Raw genomic sequence first — 21,717 nt, forward strand, 5'->3', positions numbered from 1 at the left:
TATATGTTGGATAGAAATGGAAGTCGCAAGTATGAAAGTTCGTATAAAGCAGAACCCATTTTAGCTAATATATGACGAAAAGCAACATTCATCTCTGTTGGTAGTTCTGATGTTTTATTGATTCTGTCTTAGAAGGGAGGAAGTTTCTTTTCCTTTGACTCTCCTGACCATATTATTGGATTTTTGAAATTCCATCCTGCCCTTTATAATGTTCAGGGTCTAAACTCAAGCTTCTTGTGACATCATGTCACTTCTGCAGCAGGCTCTAAAGGTTGCTCTTTTGAACACAAGGGATATAACAGAAAAGATACTAGGAAGAAAAATTCAACCACCTGCCTTAACAATTTTGGAACAATTCCTGGTGCTCCACATCCTCACAGTCCTGGAATACCAGCTTTGTTTAGCAGCAAACCTCATTTGCTTCTCACAAGGTGACTGAATATTCCCCTATGAGGGACCACAGAAGCCAAGGAGCTGTAATTTCCAGATCAGTTGCCAAACACCCCATGGTGTTCAGTCAAACATATCCATACTTATTATTTTCCTGTTTTTTTTAACCTACCTGTTAGGTAGACAATTAAATAACCAATTTAAAATCTATAAGATCTAAACACACACCCAACCAGGAAAGATCCCATATTTTAGACATCATGTAGCCCTAACAAAAGAACATTTAGTAGCATTACACACAAAATTCTAATATATTAGGTCAACTATTGTTAATTTGGTCAGAGTTTTTGAGCAAAACTTTTGATATTTTTAATAGCTTCCAACTTAGTTAATTGGGTGAGTAGCTCTAAAGTTAATGGTTTTGAATACCTATCCATACACACTCTCAGATCCTTCTAGTTGTAATTTCAACAACCTTACATTCCCAACATCAAACAAGGGTTAAGAACCATGTTATTTAAACAAGATGGAGGCATTTGATAATGACAAAGTATGAAAAGTGGAGGAGGAAGAATGCTGGAAGGGAATGTGACTTCTGTCACCAGGGCATGGGAGAGAACAGCAACAGCACATAAATCTATTTCATCAAAAATATTGCTATCATAGTATAATTCATCTCTCTGAACTTTTCTAGGTTTCACCTTACAAAACAAGTACATCGAGGGATGTTATGTCACTGTTCATTTTTGTTACATTTTTGAGAAAAAAGCCAAGACTAGTTAGACTTAATTACACTGATTAGGGCACTTTGTAAGTCAAGTTTCACTAACTAGTTTCATAGTGGATTGAACAAAAATCTCTTGTTACTATGCTTCAACTTTTGTTTTTTAGATTTTTTTAAGATCATGGAATGGTCAGCATTGAAAACCACACCAATTAATATTGCTATTCCCCCTTTCTTTTCATGTTTGATTAATTGTTTTCATTTGATGACTTTGTTGCCACAGCTAAGCAATCTAATGTTTCCACAAGAAAATATACCAAGTTATTTTAAATATGTAATTTTCAAAAACAAATGAGTAATCACCTTACCTCCCAGTAAGTCCTTAAGAAAGGACTTAAAATCCTTAAGGACTTAAAGTCCATAAGAAAAAAGCTCCAACCAGTTTCTTCCTGTCAGTCAGAAGCACATTCAGGAGTGCATGGCCCTTGGGTGGCACATGTACAATTTGAGTCAGTAAGCTTTTTCCATTACCTTCCACAAGTTTTCTGGACTGCCTTAAAAAGACCAGATTTTACTAACATAATTGCTTAATTCTACTGATTAACAAAAATAGTGAATAGTTTAAAAGGAAAGACATTAAATTTCTGGTTGTCACTCTGAGCTTTAGTTGTACAGAACCTCAAATATTGAACTCACACTGGCCTTAAAAATGGCTGAAGCACATGTACCAATGGGTGCTTGGAATTATGCCAGAGGACATAATTTCAATGAATTTGATTACATCCAACAATCCTGGAAAAAAGAAACACATTTTTGTCTTCTGAAGACAGCTGTTTCTTGTGTTCGTGCTTAGTGTAGCAAAAAACCCCCCAAAAACAAAAAACAAAACAAAACAAAAGACCACCCCAAATTGTTTATTCAATATCAAAATGTTTGTGGGTGTTGGTTGATAACTTGGCGATAACTTGGCTATGATGTGAGTAAAGCATGGAAAAGAGGACATGACAAATTTACCAAGTCACTGCTGCTGATCATTGGAAAACCTGACTTTACAGCATGATATGCTAGCCAGCTTTTTGCATGAGTGGGAGACTGAACAGATATAATAGCAAGTGGCAAAAGTATTTTTGTGAAAAACACATGTTCTTATCTCAGAAGTCTCATGGGCACAATATGTAAAATAGGGGCTCAAAAATCTCCTATTGTACCTGTTTCATGCTCTTAAAAACCTCACAAAGGCACAAAGTTTGAATTAACCGTGAAACAAAAGAAACAGGCCTGATGGTTTCCCTACCAGGTAGGAAAACATAAAGCAGGTCATATCTTCTTGGGCAAACACCATGAAATAATATACACTACATGGCAGAAACTGGCATGTCTGCAATGCCTGGCTAGTGTTCTGTCATTGGTAAACCATTATACGAATTGATTTAAAAATGTAAATGCATGAGAGAGAGCAATCACAAGGTAACAGGGGGAGGGGTGGGAGGACTAAGACAGGCCATATGTTCCTCTCCTTTTTCTGCATTTGCTGCTTTCATACAGAGAATTCCCTGCCTGACAGATGGAGAGAAGTGTACTTTATGCAAGGTGCAGGCAGTTTTCTCTGTGAAAGCTTAAGAGCTAGAGAACAAAGCAAAGCAATTATGAGTTCCCTGTATAAAAATCTGTGGCCCCAGATATGTTGCAGATGACTTCTAGAGAACTACAGAATAAAATAAAATAAAATAAAACAATCAGAAATATTACTGAGCATTGTCAACAGAGTCTCTTGATCACTGGCAATTTATATTTTAGTTTTAATAGGAAATTGGTGGCATGAAGAGAACACTATTGCTCAGGCTGCTGGAAGGAAATAACTTCATTTATTTTTTAAGATCACTGTTTTGGCAGTTCAAAATTTCTCTCTTTTCTCTTATTTTCTGTTTGGGTTAGTTTGTTGTTGTTGTTGTTTTAAATCTCTGGATAGCTACAGATCTATCGTTCAACACTATTTGCATGAATGTGTGGAGTTGATAAATTTAGATACTGTGGATGGATGGCAGGTTTTTCCTTACCATAAATCCTGTCCTGCACCAGGCACCAAGAGAGAAGCATTTTGATAGATAACACAAACTGAAGGTTTTTGATAGATAACAAACTCATTAATCACTGTCCTCTAAGTGCTATAAGAAGAATTTAAAATGTGCTACATCTGGCACTTATAAAAGTTTCTTGCTTTCAAATCACAGCAATTACTACACTGTGCTTTTGGACTATCCTGAACAGCCATTTCAGTATGAAAAAAGGATCAGTGGGGGTTAAATTTAGTATAAGACCAGACAAGGACGAGCTTCATAGTGGTATCATTAATGCTCTCTTCCTCTTACCAGAGAACATTGGCAGACTTCCAGTTTATTAAAACAACAATCAAAGGCAGATCTTCTCTCTGTATACACAATGAGTCAAGGATGGATCATTTACTCAAACAGAGCTGTTCACTGAGGTATAAAAACAAAAATGCATTTCAGGGGAAATAGTTCATGAATATTATGCAAAAAATGCTCCACAGTTGTGTTTGATACAAAAACATTCCAAACATTATTAATACAAACAGAGTACTACATTGCTTTTCTAAAAGCTCTAAGACCAGAAATTAAAGTACCTTTAAAGGGAAAATTGAAAATGACTATAAAGGAATTTTAACATTCATAAGTTTATTAATTTAACTAAATGTGAAAAAAAATATTTGCTTGATTAATTTATATTCTAATTTAAAGAATAAATTAGTAATATGCATCTATGTCTATTTACATGGAAAAATATAAGTGTAGGGAGACCATGTGTACAAAGACAGAAACATGATACACCTATATCTTTGTTAAAAATACAGATTAGAATTTTGGGTTTCTATCATGTAAAATAACTTTGAAATGACAGGTTGCAAGTTCATCCAAAAAGTCCTTTGGTTCACACTGCGCTTCAGTAAAAATGGGTGACGTGGAAGAAAAAAATGAAAGAAACAGACACAAGCCACAGATACAACCCCACCCCACAAAAACAAAAGCAATGCAAAATGGAGTTCATAGTAAACAGGATGGAAAACTAAATACACAGAATGTGAAATCCTGACCCTCTTGAAGTCACTGGGCATTGTGCTGCTGGCTTCAAGGATATAAAAATTCTGTCCAGAGAATAATAATAGTAGTAATATATAAAAAGGCAGGAGTAGAGGACATTTAAAGACAGTATTTAAAGACAATTTGCTGGTAAGCTGTCTGTCATATGTAGGTTGTATGTTGGTGGATGATCTCATTTGGGAGGGGGGAAAACTGTTTTTCCACTTCCTATGTGTAATACAAGCTTTTTCAGTAAGAAAAGGAAACATGCTTATATATCTGAAGCATCATTTCAAAAGGAGAGGTGCAGAGTGTTGGAAGTCTAGTTTGATTATATCTAAATAGGTAGGATCTGACAAACTCAGCCTCTAGGAGATTAACACAACCCTAATAAAAGCCTTTCCTGTTCTTCTAACATCAAGGATTATGTCTCAAAAAATAATTTTGGAGGTTAAAGAGGATTGTTGTATGTCTGTATGGCAGCTAAAGATGTAAGGCATACAGGTTTCATACTTGAAGACTTCTGTCAGCAGAGCCTCAGGGAGAAGGGTCTGTAAAATCTGCTTTGTTTTCAGGCTGTATTCGATAAATCCAAATCTTTGATAATGACACAATCGTATTGAATGGTGGCTGTGAGTGAATGCTTGTTGAACTTCTAAGATATGATTCAGCACAGGCACTATGAGAACAGAGCACAATAACATTAAACACCAGATGGCATTTCAAAGCCCATCAGATACACAGATTCCTTTTTCTTCTGTACAAAAGATCGGCAAGGCCTCATGTCTGAAAAAAAACCCCATTAAGATAAATGGAGTTGATTTGGTTTTGTATTGCTAGGGCTATTATAAGAAAGTCATCTGAATGGGTCAAATTACAAACCGCTCTGGATCAAAGGAGAACAACTGCAGTAGTGGGTCAAATTGATCCAAGCTATGTCAACTGGATCAGCATGAAACCCCAAACTGCAGTGCAAAAACTCCTTAGCGTGGCCTAGACAATAATTAATGCAGGTACTGCCTCTTTTATACTGGAAGTTAGAAAGGCATTAGCTGAACAGACTCATCAGAAATTCCTTTTGCAGTTGCCTGAGAGGGAGGGATTTATGAAAGCAGCATCAGAACCCCAGGCTCAACAGGGACAAGTGCCTCTGCAGTCCAAAACACCCACTTGAGGACAGGTGAGGTGAAAGGTAATGCAGCACTACCAATCTTGAAGCCTGATATGGAAAGGACTTTAAGATTTTGAGTCACGTTCAGCCTGGGAGAAGTTCCCCTGAGATGTGAGAAATTACCCCATGATTTATTTGGTCTATTGGCAGCACGGCATTTGTTGGCTTGTCTCAGTGATCCATTGGTGCTGCACGGTTTGTCTGAGCAATTGATGCTGGACAATGCAGGCTGGGGCTGTGTGGGTATGTGTCTGTGAACATCATTGTAACATAAGGAGCAATGTGGTAATGTTATACAGAGTATAAAGACAGGCTTTCAGAGTGAGAGTCATATTTTAAAAATATCAGAAATATTGGTAAGGCAAAATAAAGAAATGGTGGGGCCAAAGAGGGGAAAGTTCCCTTGAAATAGCTAATTATTAGACTAAAAATAGAAATGGTAACTTACCTGCCCTCTCCACTCTATTGCTGATGGCAAAGTAACAAACAGCAAGAGAATCCACCAGATGACAAAGACTGCTACTTGCGAGGCAGGATACATACAAAAAGCTGCCATAGTGTTGCCAAAAGGAGCAGCCCTCCAAGCTTCATCACAGATGTCCAAGTGTCCCCTGCAGCCTTTCTGATATGTCATCACCAAATGGTGTTAAGGTATCAAGCAAATGACTGACGTATATATATTTTCTAGCAGTCCAGTTGAGCACATTTCTTGCAACTGGATTTCTGGTTTTTGAGTTTAGAGAAGTCATTCACTAAGACTGGAATTACTAGGGACCAGGTAAATACTCCATAAATTGCTGTTTGCTTTTTTTGTCCATTCAACACAAGTCCCATAAGAGCAGTTGAGACACTAAGTTAATTTTCTACTCCTCTAATCATGACACTATTTTATTCTGTCACATTGGAGCACTTTTTAGAATGCAGAACTATGACTGCATTTTATGTTTAACTGTGAAAGAGGCTTCTGGCACCAGAAGTTTTCTGTGAGTCATAGCTGTCTGGTTTGATGCAAAAAACCCCAGATTTTAGTAAATGATGCATATTTCTTCTCAGCTGCAAACATTTGGATATTCTTGGGGGCTGGATGCAGTGAAATGCTATGGCTGCTCAAACAGACAAGGGTGTCAAAGCCCCTGATGATTCCTAACACTTGAACACATCACACGAGAGCAATTAAACTGACAAGGGGAAAAAAAGCTCTCCTCAGTCCAGATTTACACTGTGTTCCCATTCATGGACAAATCAGCAAACATTTCAAATGCCTTAACTGAGTAATGAATGGGTTCTGGGTTAGTTACTGTGCTGACAGCAGGTTTTAAATTCTATTGAGTCAGGCAAGGGGGAAGGTGAATAGGGTAGAATTACAGGAAAGGATTAATGAGGGGTTTCTTGCTGAACATACTGTTGCAGTGTTCTCTCAGTCACTATACCAAGCAGTCACTGATTTTTGCCTTAAGGACTGTACTTTTATAACCTAAAATATGCCTCCTTAAACAAATCCACATCAGGCAATGTGTCAACACTTCATTGGTTTCAATAGAATTAGTTTCCTAAACGCTCTTTTCTGAGGCAATTTTTATACTTGAAAGTGCATTACAAGGAACATTTACTACAACTACAGTACAATGATGCATAATACGACAAACATGGTTTTAATGAGTGCAAGCTGTAACAACAAATATACTACACATATGGTCTGTCTTTCTTTCACTCCTTTTGCTTCTCCACAGTCCTAGCAAAAATCCTTACATTCATCTTTTTACAACTATTAGTTGCTACTATTAGATTTAAATATTTTCTTGAAGAAAACAAAAAGAGCACAGCAGAAGATGCAGTAACAATTTTTAGATGATGACAGATGCCTGCTTATTAATGTTGTTCTCCTCTTGCTCATCATACATACTAAAGGATGTCAAACCATAAAATAATTTTCTTAGAAAAGAGAATACTCACAGAGCCTCCACTATACATAGTATGTGAAATTAAACTCAGTGCTGTTTGCCAGGGTTAGCTGGGTCACATTCACTGAAGAATCTTAGACAGAGCCAAGGGCTATCAAGATGCCACATCAATGGCTTTGGAGCAGGCCACAGCTCAGTCAGGTGCTAAAATTACATTAGTGTGGAGATAGTGATCTAAAACACCAAGAAGAAAATCCTTTATTCTTTGTCTCAACATTTCTGCTGGCCTTGTTTAAAAATGTAATTTTATAATTTTTTTCTCCCCTCAAAGAATGCATTCAATAGATTAGGAGATCTAATTTGCAAATTGCTTAACCTTTAGGCCTTGGTTTCTTTCATAACTTTTGTTTTTCTTGTGTTTTATATTCTCATCCTTAAACCTCCATCTTCTGGCATTTATAGGATAAGTGTAGGAGCCACACTTCATCAAGTGTTGTTTGTTCCTCAAATACTGGTGGTTGAGGTGATATGAACAATGAGAAAAAAGGTCTAATTTTCTTTATTCTCTCCTTTGAATAAAGGTAAATTATACTTCATACTCTCAATCCAAAGCCTTTCTTACATACGGAAGAGTTTAATTAAATTTCTACATGTACTGGTACCATAGTGTTGCCCTAAGAGAAATGTAGAGAATCATAGAATGTCTTGGGTTGGAAGCATGATGATACTTTGTTTAATCATGGGAAGTGTGCCTTTGGTCTAAAATAAAATGCAAAACCCCTCTCACTTAAAGTGAATTATATCAAGACCATCATAGCTGTGTTCAAAATTCACAAGACTGAACCAAACAGTTCTGAAAAGACATATCATTTTACTTTTTTATTACTTTCACAAGAAATGGAGAAGCTTAAACATGTGTTTTTCATTCTTCCCTCTAAACTGTCTAGGTAGCAGCATTTAAAAAGACCTTCAAATGTGATATTTGCCCTTATGCCAAGTTTCGTTTTTTTCTTTTCTTTCTAGAGAAAGACCAGAAGAAAGAAGAAGAAATATAAAGAATCACAAAACTATACCCCTGAATTTGAAGCACACCTATTTTCCACTCAAGAAAGTTCCCAGAGCTATAGATATGCAGGGATAATGACTAATTAGGCACCATGAGAGTATTAGAAGTACGTGTTATTCATGCTGGCCTTGTTCTGCTGCCAAAGAAGACAGTGCTGATACCCACTTTGGTTTCTAATCAAAGCACAGGTGGCCTTATTTGACTTCAAATTTTTTGCCCATCCTACTGAAACACGAGTGCAGCAAACTCCTCTCATGTGCACAGGAAAGACTCCAGCTTACTGCATCTCTGTAAGGCCTCCTAAGGTGAACATCTATACTGAGGGGATATTTATGCCCAAGCTATCAAGTGCTACGTTGGCCCACTCTGGGAGGTAAAGAGATGCTGTACTGAGCACAGGAGCTCTGAAAGAATCACATTTAATAAAGAACGCAGGTAAAGAAATGTTTAACAGCATAAAACAAGATGCGGTGTTCTAAGTCTGGGTCCAGCCCACTGCTCTCTATCTATGTGACAGACCCAACACTGGTGAGACTGGAAAAACAAGGGTCACAGACATTCTTCCTGTGGCATTTTTCACCCATTGCCAGCAGCTGAGGGCCCATGGACTTTGGAGCTGATTTGTTCAGCCTAGTATTTACTGGCCCTAGGAAGACTTTTCTTTTGTGATTCAAAAGATTCTTCATTATTTTTGAAGCCATTTAAATGGAGGTGGGAAGAGGGTATTTTTACAAACAGTGAAGTCAGGCCTGAGAAGAATAAGAAAAGCCTAAGTATAAACAGGCTACAATAAAGAATAACTTTCTAAAAAAGGAGAATTCTCAGTCAGATGCTAAGGATGACAGAAAAAGGCATACTTTAAGATGGTAAGTTATAACTTCAATAAAACAGCATGTGTTTAAAAAATAGATTATTGAAATGCTTCTTTTTATTCCTGCAGGCAGAGGTTTAAGGAACTTCTATTAAAAAAAAAACCTTTCAGTTTCATTAATTTCAAATGGGAATCCTTCAGTCTATCCTCTTTCAGCTTTTTTATGCAATAAGGAGATGCATAATTTCCAAACTTGTTGGAAAAGTTAGTTGAGCAATACAGGTTGATGGACATGTAATTCAATGACTACCAGTGCCTTACACCCACTTATCAGAGGAAAAAACAATTAGAATCAGTAGAAATTATACCTCCAAAAATTTCTAAGGCAATTAAGTAACCTAATCCATAAAATATAGGATTCATTAGCTTCAGTTAGGACTTGAATGTCAGATATAACAAGCCCAGCAGGGCTGATGAAATTTCATATGAGAGGAAAAAGTTCTGCATGAATAATCTAGAAAAATTTCTCTGTGTCTTAAATATTAGTATTTTACGTATGAAATCAAGAGTGTTGGCAGTCAACACAAAAAAACCCCGAGGTTTACAAAACCCCAGTTAGTTTGATGCAAGTTATTTTCACAACTACATCTTTATTGTTTCCCAGAAAAGACTGAATCTGTCTTGGGACCCAAAGGTTATGACCATAACTGCTTATTTAAAACTAATATTTATGTCAGCCAAGAGAATACAAAAAACCACACATTTTTGTATTGCATTAAATGGTCTACTATAGTAGAGATTTAAATGCTCTAATACAGAGAGATCTTTAAAGGTTTTCAATATAAGTAATGCAAATCTTGAGTTTTTCCAGGCCTCAAGGGTTGTATTTCTTCACAGCTCACCATACCATGTATCCTGTTACATTTCTCAATACCCCCATATTTACTGTCATGTTTTCTGTGTTTACACAATCTCACAGTTAGGGCTGTGTAAGCACATTTTTGTTTGGGGTTGAACCAAGGAGAACAAAACATAACACTGCAAGAATATAACCTGAAACTTCACTTGAACTAGCACCGAACCGGAAAGGAAAGGCTTTGTCACATAAGGTAACAGCAAGGACATTACTTCAGTCTCCTTGCTAAAATCTCAATCTGAATTTAGAAATCGAAAAAATTTTTGACTTTCCTACTGAACACCAGAGTTTAAAAAAAAAAAAAAAAAACCTCAAAAAAAAGGCTACTTGTTTGCAAATTAATTTGATACAGTACTTGCAATAGGAGATAAAAAGTATAAACTTTAAATGATAAAAATGGACTCATTTCACAGGTTTTAAAGAAAAATGTTGGAAGTTGCTTAATTTTCATTTGTGTACTATAAACCTACTATTAATTTAATCTAGGCTTATTTCAAATTTAGTTTGATCACATTGAACTGTTTTTCATATAAAAATTTCCCTGTTACACCCAGATTAAAATGACCCAATGAGATTGATATGTCACTTGATTTTGACGATAAACAGGGACAAAAGCAAAGTAGAATTTGCTGTATATGTAGTTACCCTAGTTTTTTGAGTCAATTTCTGGAAAGAATAGTAGTATTCCTATTATTTTAAAGGTATAAATTATTTTTCTGTTGGAAAAAACCCCCCAATATTTACCAACATTAGTATAGCAGGCCCTCAGATGTCCACATTTTATTCCCATATGAGTTGCTAGAGATGTACAATATTTAAGTGCTGTACAAAGAAGGAAAAGACCACTGTAATACCATCTGTGGATGCTGGATCATGGTACTATTGCTTATTGAATACAGAAGTTGAAAGAAAATGTTGCTTCAGATCTGCTCCAGTCTGAGCGGTTTAGTGTAAAATATAACAATAATTTTTCAATCAAGAATTTCAATCAAAAATTTTAGAAGTGTTGTTCTTCAAAAGACGTTTTCCAAGTAGCCCTTGCTTTACTTGTTTTGTGCTCTTTAAAATAGCCATATAACTGAATTAATATTTGAAAAGCACACAAAGGAAACTTGTGTGATTTTCAAATATCGCTGCTGGTGTCGTAAACATATAAACCTTTCCTCTGAGAGACAGAACAAAAAGACATACTTTGTATTTTCTCTCAGGAATTAATATTCCAGCTGGGAAGCCTTCTTCCTCTAAAAGAAAACATGCATTATGGGCCATCCATACATGAAGGTTAAGAATGTTCACCTCTACAAACTCAGCAGCTTGCTTGCACAATTATTCCATGGATTTGTTTCTCTATTCTTGTGATTACTAAAATGTCTGTTGTGCTTTTGTATTATAAAGAAGAAGAGAGAAAAAATTATCACTTGCATAGCTCCAACATGGTTTCAAAATTTCTTGAGCTCCCAAGAAGAGGACACTGGTATGTACTATATTTTAAATCCAAAGAGGGGTGTTCATTCTTCTCTATCTGCATCTTACATGCACCTCAGGAGAAATATTACTAATCTGTATTAATTTAAATAGGATTTAAATGCATTGAATAGATCCAAATTGATAGCACTTTGGAATGGAACTCCATGTCCATGCAGAAGAGGTTACAGTAATCTCAGCATAGATGGCAAACCCTGGAGAAGCCTTTCACTTGACATCCAGAGCTGTGATTCTGGCAGAAGTGATAAGGAAATGAAAGTTCCTTATCTCAATCTTGACTACCCATATAAAAATGTATATTTATTATGAACTTAATCTTTTGGCTTTTCGCAAGGTGTACCCAAGAATCAGGAACTAGAAGCCATTTGTGGTGATGTTTCTTTTGTGAGAGGTGGACATTACTACAGCGAAAGAGATGAATTATTAATACCATATTATTTCAGAAGAAACATTAATCTGATGCTAGTACAGATCCAGTTTTTCAGTCCCTGTTATTGCATTCCTACTGAGACTACATGATGTGTTCAGAGGGCACCTTATATTCACCCACTTTGGATTCAGAAAGAAGAGAGACTTGGGATATACAAAATAAACCTACTTTGAAATTGGTAAATAGCTTGTGTTGAAAAAACAGTAAAATAGTGTCCATTTGATAGGAAAGGGTTTTACTTTTCTCCTGTGTAAAAAGGGCACTAAGGTTTGAAAAGAGGGAGGGAGCTCTGTGTAAAAAACTGTTTGCAGCAGAGCCGGTCCCTCAGGAAACCTGCACAGATGGCCTCTGCAACAGCACCAGGAGGTCAGCAAGGTCCAAACTGCTACATGGATATCATAAAATGACACAGAAAACACATTTAGGCTTTGAGCAAGGATTTGAATTTCAGTAATCTCAATCCAGTTGTTCATTGTTCTGTTTGACCTGGAGGAATGTCAAGATAAGCATACAGATTTCCCTCCTACATGCAGGTGAATTCTCACCTGAAATGTATATTTTCTTGAAATCTGCAATTAAAATAATTCAGATGTTTTTGAACTCAGCTGTTTTCGATAGCCCACCACTCTGCTAGGAAGTACCAGTAATTTAATCTGATGTAACACAAAAGCCTGTCTGTTTTTAATGACATGATGCCTAACTCCAAAGTCCAGAAACCAGCATTAACAGATAGGGGGTCATTCAGCAGTTCTTAATCCCTGAAACACACACTAGGATGAAGGGTCTACCGGAGTCATGTATTGCCAGCATATATCCCTGCTATACATATATATCCATATAACCTGTGTGGTGTGTTTTCTGAGAACATGCCTTTTTTCATTACAATGAGCTAATGCACGCTGTCATTACAAAATGTGACGCAGCTTGGATTCTCTGCTTTATGGAAAAAAAGAGCAAAAGGAAAAAAAAGCTATTTTTTTCCTAGTGCTACCAATAAGAAATTGAAAATTTAATGAAAGCTATGTGTGCTGTCAACATCCAAATAATCTTTGATAAGAGTTTGTGTTCTGTGTAATTGATGGCTTTAGAGGAGTTTCGCAAGGCAAGAACATATGCATTGTATCTCCCACAGGCTACAAATTGTAGGATACCATATGCACAGCAACTAAAATGCACTTATCAACAAGCAAAAATTATATGGAGGGAGCCACTAAGGTGTGGCTATTGAAGGTCCCATATATCATTAACTAGAGCTGAGCAGTGAAGTTCCATTTTCAGTTTGAATAATTTTCTAGCACCTTGCTACTTAAATTTACATGGTTTCCATCCATATTAAGTCATTCTAAGACATTTAAAAAGTCTATTCTAGATATTCTTCTGTACTGTGTCCCTCTGTATTCAACAGTGTAAGCTATTAAAAAAAAATCTAAAATTATAAAGGCATGCTTTCTTATGACTACATACAGAAGATTATAGGTTGATTTGGTAGTTAATGATATTTGTATCCTATTTGGAATTAGATTTAGAGATAGATGGAAGGTAGCCTTTCCCTCTCACACTATGGTTGAAATTTTAGTTTTTCCCTTCTGTGATGGGATATATCCCAAGCATTTCAAAACAGTATGCATTTGACTGTGTCAGAGAGAAGGAGAGAGGAAGCTTGTATGTTCAACCCAAAGAACAAACAGACTGGGGTTATATACTTAGTGAGGTATAAAACATACAAGACCAGATCCTTTGTCTGACTAGCACTAAACAATAGCTGTCTTCTTATGAGCATCTCATTATGTTGCCTACTGGAGCTGTTCCTCTTTGGGTAAGAAAGGGTGTATCCAGTGCACCAGGGAAACATCAGTTGCTCAGAATAGAGATTAGAAATTTCTCATGGGACACAGCAGTTCTTGGTCCAAAGACTGCCTGTTTATCTGGGCAAACAGTTTCAAAAACAGAGTGTGAGAGAAGCAAGAATTGACTAGCACACATGGATGTTGTCTTGGGTGTTTCCAAAGCCTTTTGATATTTTTCTTTTTACCTATGCCCTTCAATCTTTAATGCATCCTACTGGTGCTCAGCCTAGCATTGCTCCCTTTGCCTTGCGACTGTCAAAGAACATTCAAAAGCATCAATAGTCACTTAGGAATTAGCTGTCAGGCAGCATGGCAGGTACTGAAACAGAAGCTTCAAGGACAGAACTTGCAAGGAAACCAATAAGTGGCACTGTCTCCAGTGCACTGGTTTGTGAGGCCTTCATAATCAGAAGTGAGTTTTCCTTTGAGTTAATTTGTGCCAGGTGGGATGAAAAACTTTTCTCTCTGAAAGGCACATACTGAGCAGAAGTTCTCATTCCAGATCTTACCTCTCTTCAACACTTGATTTCAAAGCCTCAAGAGCTCCCCTGCTATGTATCTGCAAATAGCTATGACTAAAAGTGTACTTAATTTTTCAATCAACACCTCTGTTAAAAAAAAAAAAAAGAAAAGAAAAAGTTAAAGTAGCAGAAAAAGAGACTAAATTAGTCTACCTTTCATGCATCAGAAACACATGCCATCAGATGAAAATTCTTCATGAGAAAGACTAAATTTTGAAATTACCTCTACATAATGTACACACCATAAGAAAATTGATTTTTAAAAATCTGATTTTTGTAATGTAAGAGCCTCTGCAAGCCCCTCAAATCTACTACTTTTATTAATTATATATGGAAGATGTTCAAATGCTCAGTGATGCCCAGGAATGCCAGTCTCTGTCCTGGTTTAGGGCCAATTTTGGAGGAAACCTCTGAATGAGGTCCCTCTTAAAAGCAGATTCAGGTGGCCCCTCCTCCAACTGGTTCAGGAAAAGATTTTCTCAGAGAAAAGTGGAAAAAAACATTCATTTAAGAAGGAAAGTATTCACAAACATAGAAAAATGAATGATATTAAGCAATGGAACCTCTCGCTGTTCTGAAGAGATGGCAAATTCAGAGAGAGAGTCCTGCTCATGGGGCATAGCTCAGTCTCTATCAGTCCCTCGGGTGCTGGGGAATAGAGGGTCCTGAGCCCCAGTGGGACACAGGTGGCAACTGCTGGTGTTCTTCAGGATTTTCAGTCCAGAGCAAGGCTGATCAGTTCCAAGAAAAAAGAAAAGCCACAGTCTGAGGAACTTCCCTGGCTCAGCTAGCTAAAAAAAAAAAAAACCTAACTAAAGGCAAAGAAGAGCTCTCTCCTGCTCTTCATGCTGCAGACAACACAGTCTAGGAGCAGAAATGTGGGGGAGCAAGTGCAGTTTCTGAGCTTCTTTTTCCCTCCACTTCACTGTCGGAATCAGTCTTAAAGGTGCAGAACTTAATATCCAGCAGAAACAGAAGAGACGATTGGGATACAAGCATCATAAAGTCACCCTAGGACAGTCTCCAGCACTCATTACAATACAGACAATAATTCTGACTTACATACAACATGGGAAGTAATTGTAGTTCCTAGAGGATAGATTTATTATCACTAAATGAAAAGCAGTTATTAAGTGTAATATATTTATTCATTCAGTGGTTTTATTTGTGGACTTTTTTTTTCTCAGAGAAATTCAGGGATTTCATTAAGAATATGATCCTCATCTTCAGTTCACTATCAAAGGCTTGGCATTTTCATATTATTGGATCATGAATTTGAATTAGAGAGAAAATTCTCAGTAGAAGCCTGATTGATGCTCTTTGTTTTCTGATTTAGCTAAACTAAATATTTCTTTTTCTAAACAGCTATTATTCAAAATAATAAACTGTATGTTTGCAGCTATTCAACCCAGCCAATTCTTATGCAAATACAGTAATGGGTCACAAGGTTAGCTGTGAATTGTGATCCCTTGTGCAGTTTCTTAAATGAGGGGCAATGCCAACTCAGCTTTGCTTAGCTCATTTACTCTGCATCTCAACTTGTAAATTAATCATTGCTGGCAACATCAATTTGGTTGTAATTAATCATACAGGGAGGAGCAAAGAAATTGCACTGAAGTGAGTCATATTAACAACATTATCTGATTGCTCTCAGTGTAATTTACTGGGATCCTGATGTGTGCATACAAGGCTTCTGGCTGGTACCTTGGCACAGAAGGAAATGTGTAAATTGCTGTAAAATACTGTCTAGCCCAACTAGCCATACACATAGGTTTCTAATGAGCACTGCTCTCTCGAATTAATTTTGTGCCTATAATTGTACAGGTTCTCAGTCCTTTAACTCTCAAAGTGCCAATGAAGGAAAGAGACTTCTAGTGCTCCTCTGGAAACCAATGGAGCCTATTTCCAGGCAGGCCTAGGAGCTATTAGACAGTATCCAAAGGAGGGCCCTCAGGATGGTGAAGCACTTAGAGAGGAAGCTGTGTCAGGAGAAGCTGAGGTCCCTTGGTCTGTTCAGCCTGGAGAAGAGGAAACAGAGGGAGACCTCCCTGCAGTTCGTTCTGCAGCTTCCTTGTGAGGGGAAGATGAGAGGCAGGCACTGATCTCTGCTCTGTGGTGACAGGGACAGGACACAAGGGAATGACCTGAAGTGGTTTCAGGGAAGTTTAGGCTGGATATTACAAAAAGATTAATCACACAGAGGGTGTTTGGGCACTGGAACAGGCTCCCCAAGGACTCCAAACAAAATCAAATTAAAAGATTAGATATTAATGGTCTTAGGAGAAAATGGAAGAATTGGTCCTTTTATTTCAAAGAAATCCTGTTAAAATGCTTAAGAGCCAGAAGAACTTGAAGTTTCTTTACACATCCAATTAATCTCAAAACAGGTTAATGATAAACATAATTTATATTTTAAAACAATTAAACTATGACATAATTCTAATCTGAGACTGTATATATCTATCCAGAGAGGAAACAGGAAAACAGTATGACAGATAATCTTAAACAATAAACCAAAAAGCTGAAAGTTGAAGTCTAGAAGCAAGACAACTTCTGTTTTTCATGTTTACGTACGTCTAATGCAAGTGTATATCCACTCGAGCTGTTACATGTGGTCTTGACTTACAGCTTGAGGTTGTGCTTTCCCAGAGGGTGTCAAACTTTCATAGGCCCATGTGTGACCATACATACATCAACAGCTGCCTGAAATGAACATGCAGAGGAAGACTGTTATTTTGCACAGCGCTGTCCATTAAAACTCTAAATATGCTAAAATTAGTTTTCCTACTTGATTGATACCTGTGTTCAAAAGATATACTTTCCTTTAAAACCAGATCTGCTATGGCAGAGATAAAATGTTAGCAAATCAGAAAGGTCATTGATAAGGTAAATGGTTTTCATGCCTGAGTACATTCCAACTTTTCCGGAAAACCAGATGACCTACATAAACCTCCCATCTAATAGTAAATGTGTTTCAACTAGGGCAATAATTACAGGAGGCCAATTAGCCAGTTACAGGAGGCTGTGCAGCAGGCCACTGGAAGAAACTATTTAATTTCTTTTGTTTTAACTGGAACAGCAATAGCAAAAAAAATTCTTTTACCATGTGAGTAATAAGTTGATTGAAAGTGGAAAAATTAGGTAATAGGGAGAATTACAAAAAATGCCCACTGACATTACATATTTTAATTATTTTCCTTGCAACCTAGAGACCTGAATAGCAGTGTCGGCCCTTCCAACACCTCTGGTCTGCCAGTGAGAATGAAGGGTGTGGGAAAGGAGTAATCAAAGCCTCCTGCTATGCCAGGAGCCTTTTTCCTGAAGCTTGTGCCTGGGCAATGCAACAGAAGGAGGCAAGTCTACAGTGAAAAGTTGCACCAGCCTCCAGCAAGCCACAGCTCATGGAAGTCACAAGCTAGAAGTTATATTGCTATGTTTAAACTAGAGGCATTGAACTTACAAGTGGTCCTATGAAGCCAAGCTGAAGTACAGTTTGGATAGCTTTTCTTCCTAAAGTTCTGAAATTTAATTATACATAATTGGTGCTTGATGCTAACTGAGTTTACTGCAAGATGTCTAATGAAATTCAAGGCCAGCAAACATTTCCTGTGGTCTTTGAGGGGATTATTACTTCCATACTATGCAAAGCTGCTCTGGTTTGAACCCATAAGACTGGTACAAAACACTCTTAATATTCCTGTTTTTTTCAAAAAGTGAAGTAGAAGTGACATTGCTTGCAACTTATTTGCACAAATGAATTTGCAGGGTAAGACAGCTTTTACCCCAGCTGCATGCCCTCAAGCAATGGATTGCTGTCTTATTAAGCACAGCTTCTAAATCAAGCAATACACAATATAAAACAGTAGGAACACCCGAATTGTCCAAAGTGTGCTACATTATTTTTCTTCAGAAAGGGAAAAATGTCTTAATTGCAGATAAATCACAGGACATCAGTCTCAGCTTAAAATGCACAACGAAGCAGCAACCACAATAGCAGCAGATATCCTAGCAGGAAAAATTTAAAATCTGAATACTGAGACTGGCATTTGTATACATGGTAAATAGAAGTATACCGGCATGTCACATTCAATTCTTTAAAAATGATGTTTAAAACTCAGAAAAGTCTTGAAAATATATGATGCTAATAACATCAACATTGTGGGTGCGAAACCCATATGGGCCATTCACTAAAGAGTTGGACTTGATGATCCTTCTGGGTCCCTTCCAATTCAGACTATTGCATGATTCGGTGAAAATAAGTACAATTAAAGTCTGTTGTCTGTAAGACAGGCCTTATCTTGAGACACTTAATGAGCTTAGTCTAATGGGCTTATTATTGTATATTATTGTATAAAGGCCAGAATTTAAACATTTAAGGAGCAGGGGCTCACAGCTGTGACCTGATTGGAAGGACTGATGGACGCCATTGCAGTTAGTGCTAAAATCTGTTTAAGCACCAGTGGAAAAAACCAAAAACTTTAGAACTGAAGTATGATGAAGTTCTAAAGATGAAGTATGTCTGATGAGAACAGCAAGTGGTGTCCTGCTCAGACAATAGGGATAAACACTGGAATATGCACTCTTGGGGTGGTTTTCATGCCAAAAGGGGGTAGGTGCATCCCTGAAGGACGTTCAGCCCATGGATAATGTGCTCTGGAGCACAAACAAGAGTCACAGATGGAATTGCACATGGAGTGTCGGAAATCAGCCAGCAGAAAGAAGCCATGGGTCACAGACCATGGGAAAGCCACTGGACAAAGTATCTCAGGTTCCTATACCACCTTTACCTCCCTGGGTGAACTTGGATGGACTGAGCACAATTTCCAGAAAACATATAAGAACTTTAGGCTGAGAAAAGGGAACAATAAGTGTTTCAATAAATACTTGTATAAATGCTTCTGGAGTTTTTTTTTCCCCCACTTCCAAAATTAAAATAATTGATCAGAACTTTATGTTTACTGATGATGAGTCAAATATGTTTCTCCAAGAGAAGGCTGTTTTGCTTGTGACAACAAGCAAAAATGCTAGCTGATTCAAAGTGGCTCTACAGAATAGGAAGGCATAGTAAAATCCAGTTCTGTTTTGCTTGTGACAAGGTATTGAAAAATAAAAGTGGTATCTGCTTATAAATGGCTTGATAACACAAGAAGGCGTAACAAAATTTTCCTATGGCTGGAAGATACGTGCTAGTGAAATACTAGTTTGGAAGGGTATAGTAGCAAAGGCTTTGATTACTCAGAACAATGAGCAGAAAAATGCTGGTCTGCTGCTGTGCAGGATTTTGAAACCATGATCAGATAGAAGAAAATTATAGTGGTCCCTTTCAGGCTTATTCTTAAGTGTCAGTGGCTACACCTGAGAATAGAAAAGGTGTACAAGAGCAATAGGCAGTAAGTAGGCAGTTTACAAAACCATTTCTTGACAGCAAAATCTTAAGAAATAATTCTTTCCCATTTTTCTGTTTCTCATACCCTTGCTCATGCTGTGATTCTTTGCCTAGAAAACACATTACACATTTGTGCAGCCAGAAAAATGAACTACAATTTAAGCAATGCATTTAAAAACCCAAACATCTAAAAAAAATACCAAGATCAGTGCAAATATTCCCCAAATATTTCGTACAAACTCCACTACATCTTTTGGACTCCAAAGAAAGACTTTTCAAAGCAAACATCACAATCTCTAATAATTTCTTCATCTTGTTGTAACACACCATATTTTTATTAACCTTTCAATAAAAGTTTTGTAGGTTTTCTAGGAACCAAAATGCAGTTTTTAAAAGAATTTCAGCAAGGTGCAGCACATTGTGTAGCACTGAGATGAGAAGTTACAAGACTTTCCAGTATTTTCAAACATTTTCTGAGGGAATTTTTATGAACATTTACAACCACACAAGTACCAATCTTTACTTGCTCCCTGCAGAAACCCTGGCTTGAAAACCCTCCTAATTATAAATTTATGTTCTGTAAATTGCTTAGAAACTTACAGAAGAACACAAACATTTTAATAAACTGGCTTTGGTGAGCTAGTGCTTTCACTTGAGAAACATGAGTATGATTTAAATCACCCAAACACAGATGCTAGACTTAATGGAAATCACAGCAAAACTGTGTTTGCAATTGCATTAAAATTACAAAACATATTTGTCTTGAAGTGGGTGCCTATGCATAGGACTATTCCACAAAAACATCTTAGTTTTCCAGGATTATTGCTAATCACCCCAGACAGAGGTTTTTTACACAACTCAGTAGACTAGAAATTATACTTGCAAGATTTGCAAATTTCCTCTATTCTAAATACATAATCAGCATAAGTGTATTGCATAATTTTAGATCATGAACACTCTGCCTATCTATAGAGCTTATGGTCTTGAAAAAATGAAAATACAATACATAAGTTACAAAAATATAAATTTTACCAAGCATCTTAAAATCAAACATTGCTAATCCTATGTACACCCGGACACTTCAAGCCACCAACCGCTCCTCAACCTCTGGAATGTGATGGTGTCCTGGGCTGGCTATAGGATGCTTTTATCCCCAGTTGTCTTGTTCTGTTTATGCTGAATAATAAGTTTTACACCTTTAAGATTGTTGCAGAGAGTGAAGGGGAGAGGAAGAAGCCTCAGTTTGTTTTCAGACACTGCGCTCACTCCTCCACATTCCTGCTCCTGGACTGTGCTGTCTGCGGATGGACAGGCAGTGGGACAGAGCTCTCCTTTGCTTTTAGTTAGTTTTTAGCTAGCTGAGGCAAGGAAGTTCCCTGGACTGTGGTTTTTTCCCCCTTTTCTTTGGAGCTGTTCAAGCCTGCTCTGGACTGAGCACGCAGAGAGCGGCGGCAGCTCGGCCTGCGGCCGCCGGGCCGGGCCTGGGCCGCGGCGTTTCCAGCCCGCAGGGCCTGGCCAGAGACCGAGTGAGCCGAGCTGCAGCCCGGGGAGGGGAGCTGTCATCGCTTGTGGAGCAGCAAGAGGTTTTGTTGTTTAATATCGTTTGGGTTCTATTGTTTAATAAACAGTTTTCCACTTTTCTCCAAGGAGGTATTTTCTCCCGAACCGGTTAGGGGGAGGGGCCACTTAAAGCTGCTTTTCTGGAGGAACCCCTTTGGGGCTATCTCCCAAATTTGCCTGAACCAGGACAGATGGTGTCATTATGGACATTATACATTCTTCAGAAGAAACTCTGTAACCACTTAAGCAGATAAGTTATATTTCAATGCCTTTCCAGCTCATCTTGAAAATTACCACACATTCCAAAGGTTTTCCTCTGGGAAAAAAAATCAATCTCAAAACATTTCCAGTTTGATGCAACTTTTCAATTCTTAAAAGTATATGAGACCAATAATTAAAAAAAAAAAAAGT

At 37.4% G+C, this 21,717-nt stretch overlaps 2 long non-coding RNA genes across 22 annotated transcripts in view; one reads left to right on the plus strand and one right to left on the minus strand.

Moving 5' to 3' along the window:
• The window catches only part of LOC135290341 (uncharacterized), a 52,659-nt gene extending 31,435 nt beyond the window's left edge, over positions 1-21,224 (minus strand). For 13 of the 20 annotated variants that reach the window (XR_010353106.1, XR_010353093.1, XR_010353100.1 and 10 more), the window contains exons 1-6: positions 20,779-21,224; positions 16,935-17,063; positions 14,349-14,447; positions 3,484-3,594; positions 1,483-1,668; positions 337-447 (exon numbers count right to left, since the gene is read on the minus strand). This is a non-coding gene — a long non-coding RNA (uncharacterized LOC135290341). Of the gene's footprint in view, positions 1-332; positions 448-1,482; positions 1,669-3,483; positions 3,595-4,725; positions 6,562-14,348; positions 14,448-16,934; positions 17,064-20,778 lie in introns of all 20 variants that reach the window. The other 7 variants (XR_010353095.1, XR_010353103.1, XR_010353097.1 and 4 more) reach the window with 7 other exon arrangements.
• Positions 284-8,763, plus strand: LOC135290343 (uncharacterized). 2 transcript variants are annotated; one of them, XR_010353110.1, is made up of 3 exons: positions 284-431; positions 5,297-5,404; positions 8,308-8,763. It is a non-coding gene; the product is annotated as an uncharacterized LOC135290343 (long non-coding RNA). The 2 variants fall into 2 exon arrangements; XR_010353109.1 differs by having other exon boundaries at positions 5,297-5,392.
• Positions 21,225-21,717: the final 493 nt, after the last annotated feature.

This window comes from Passer domesticus, chromosome Z, assembly GCF_036417665.1.
Source record: "Passer domesticus isolate bPasDom1 chromosome Z, bPasDom1.hap1, whole genome shotgun sequence".
Taxonomy (NCBI): domain Eukaryota; kingdom Metazoa; phylum Chordata; class Aves; order Passeriformes; family Passeridae; genus Passer; species Passer domesticus.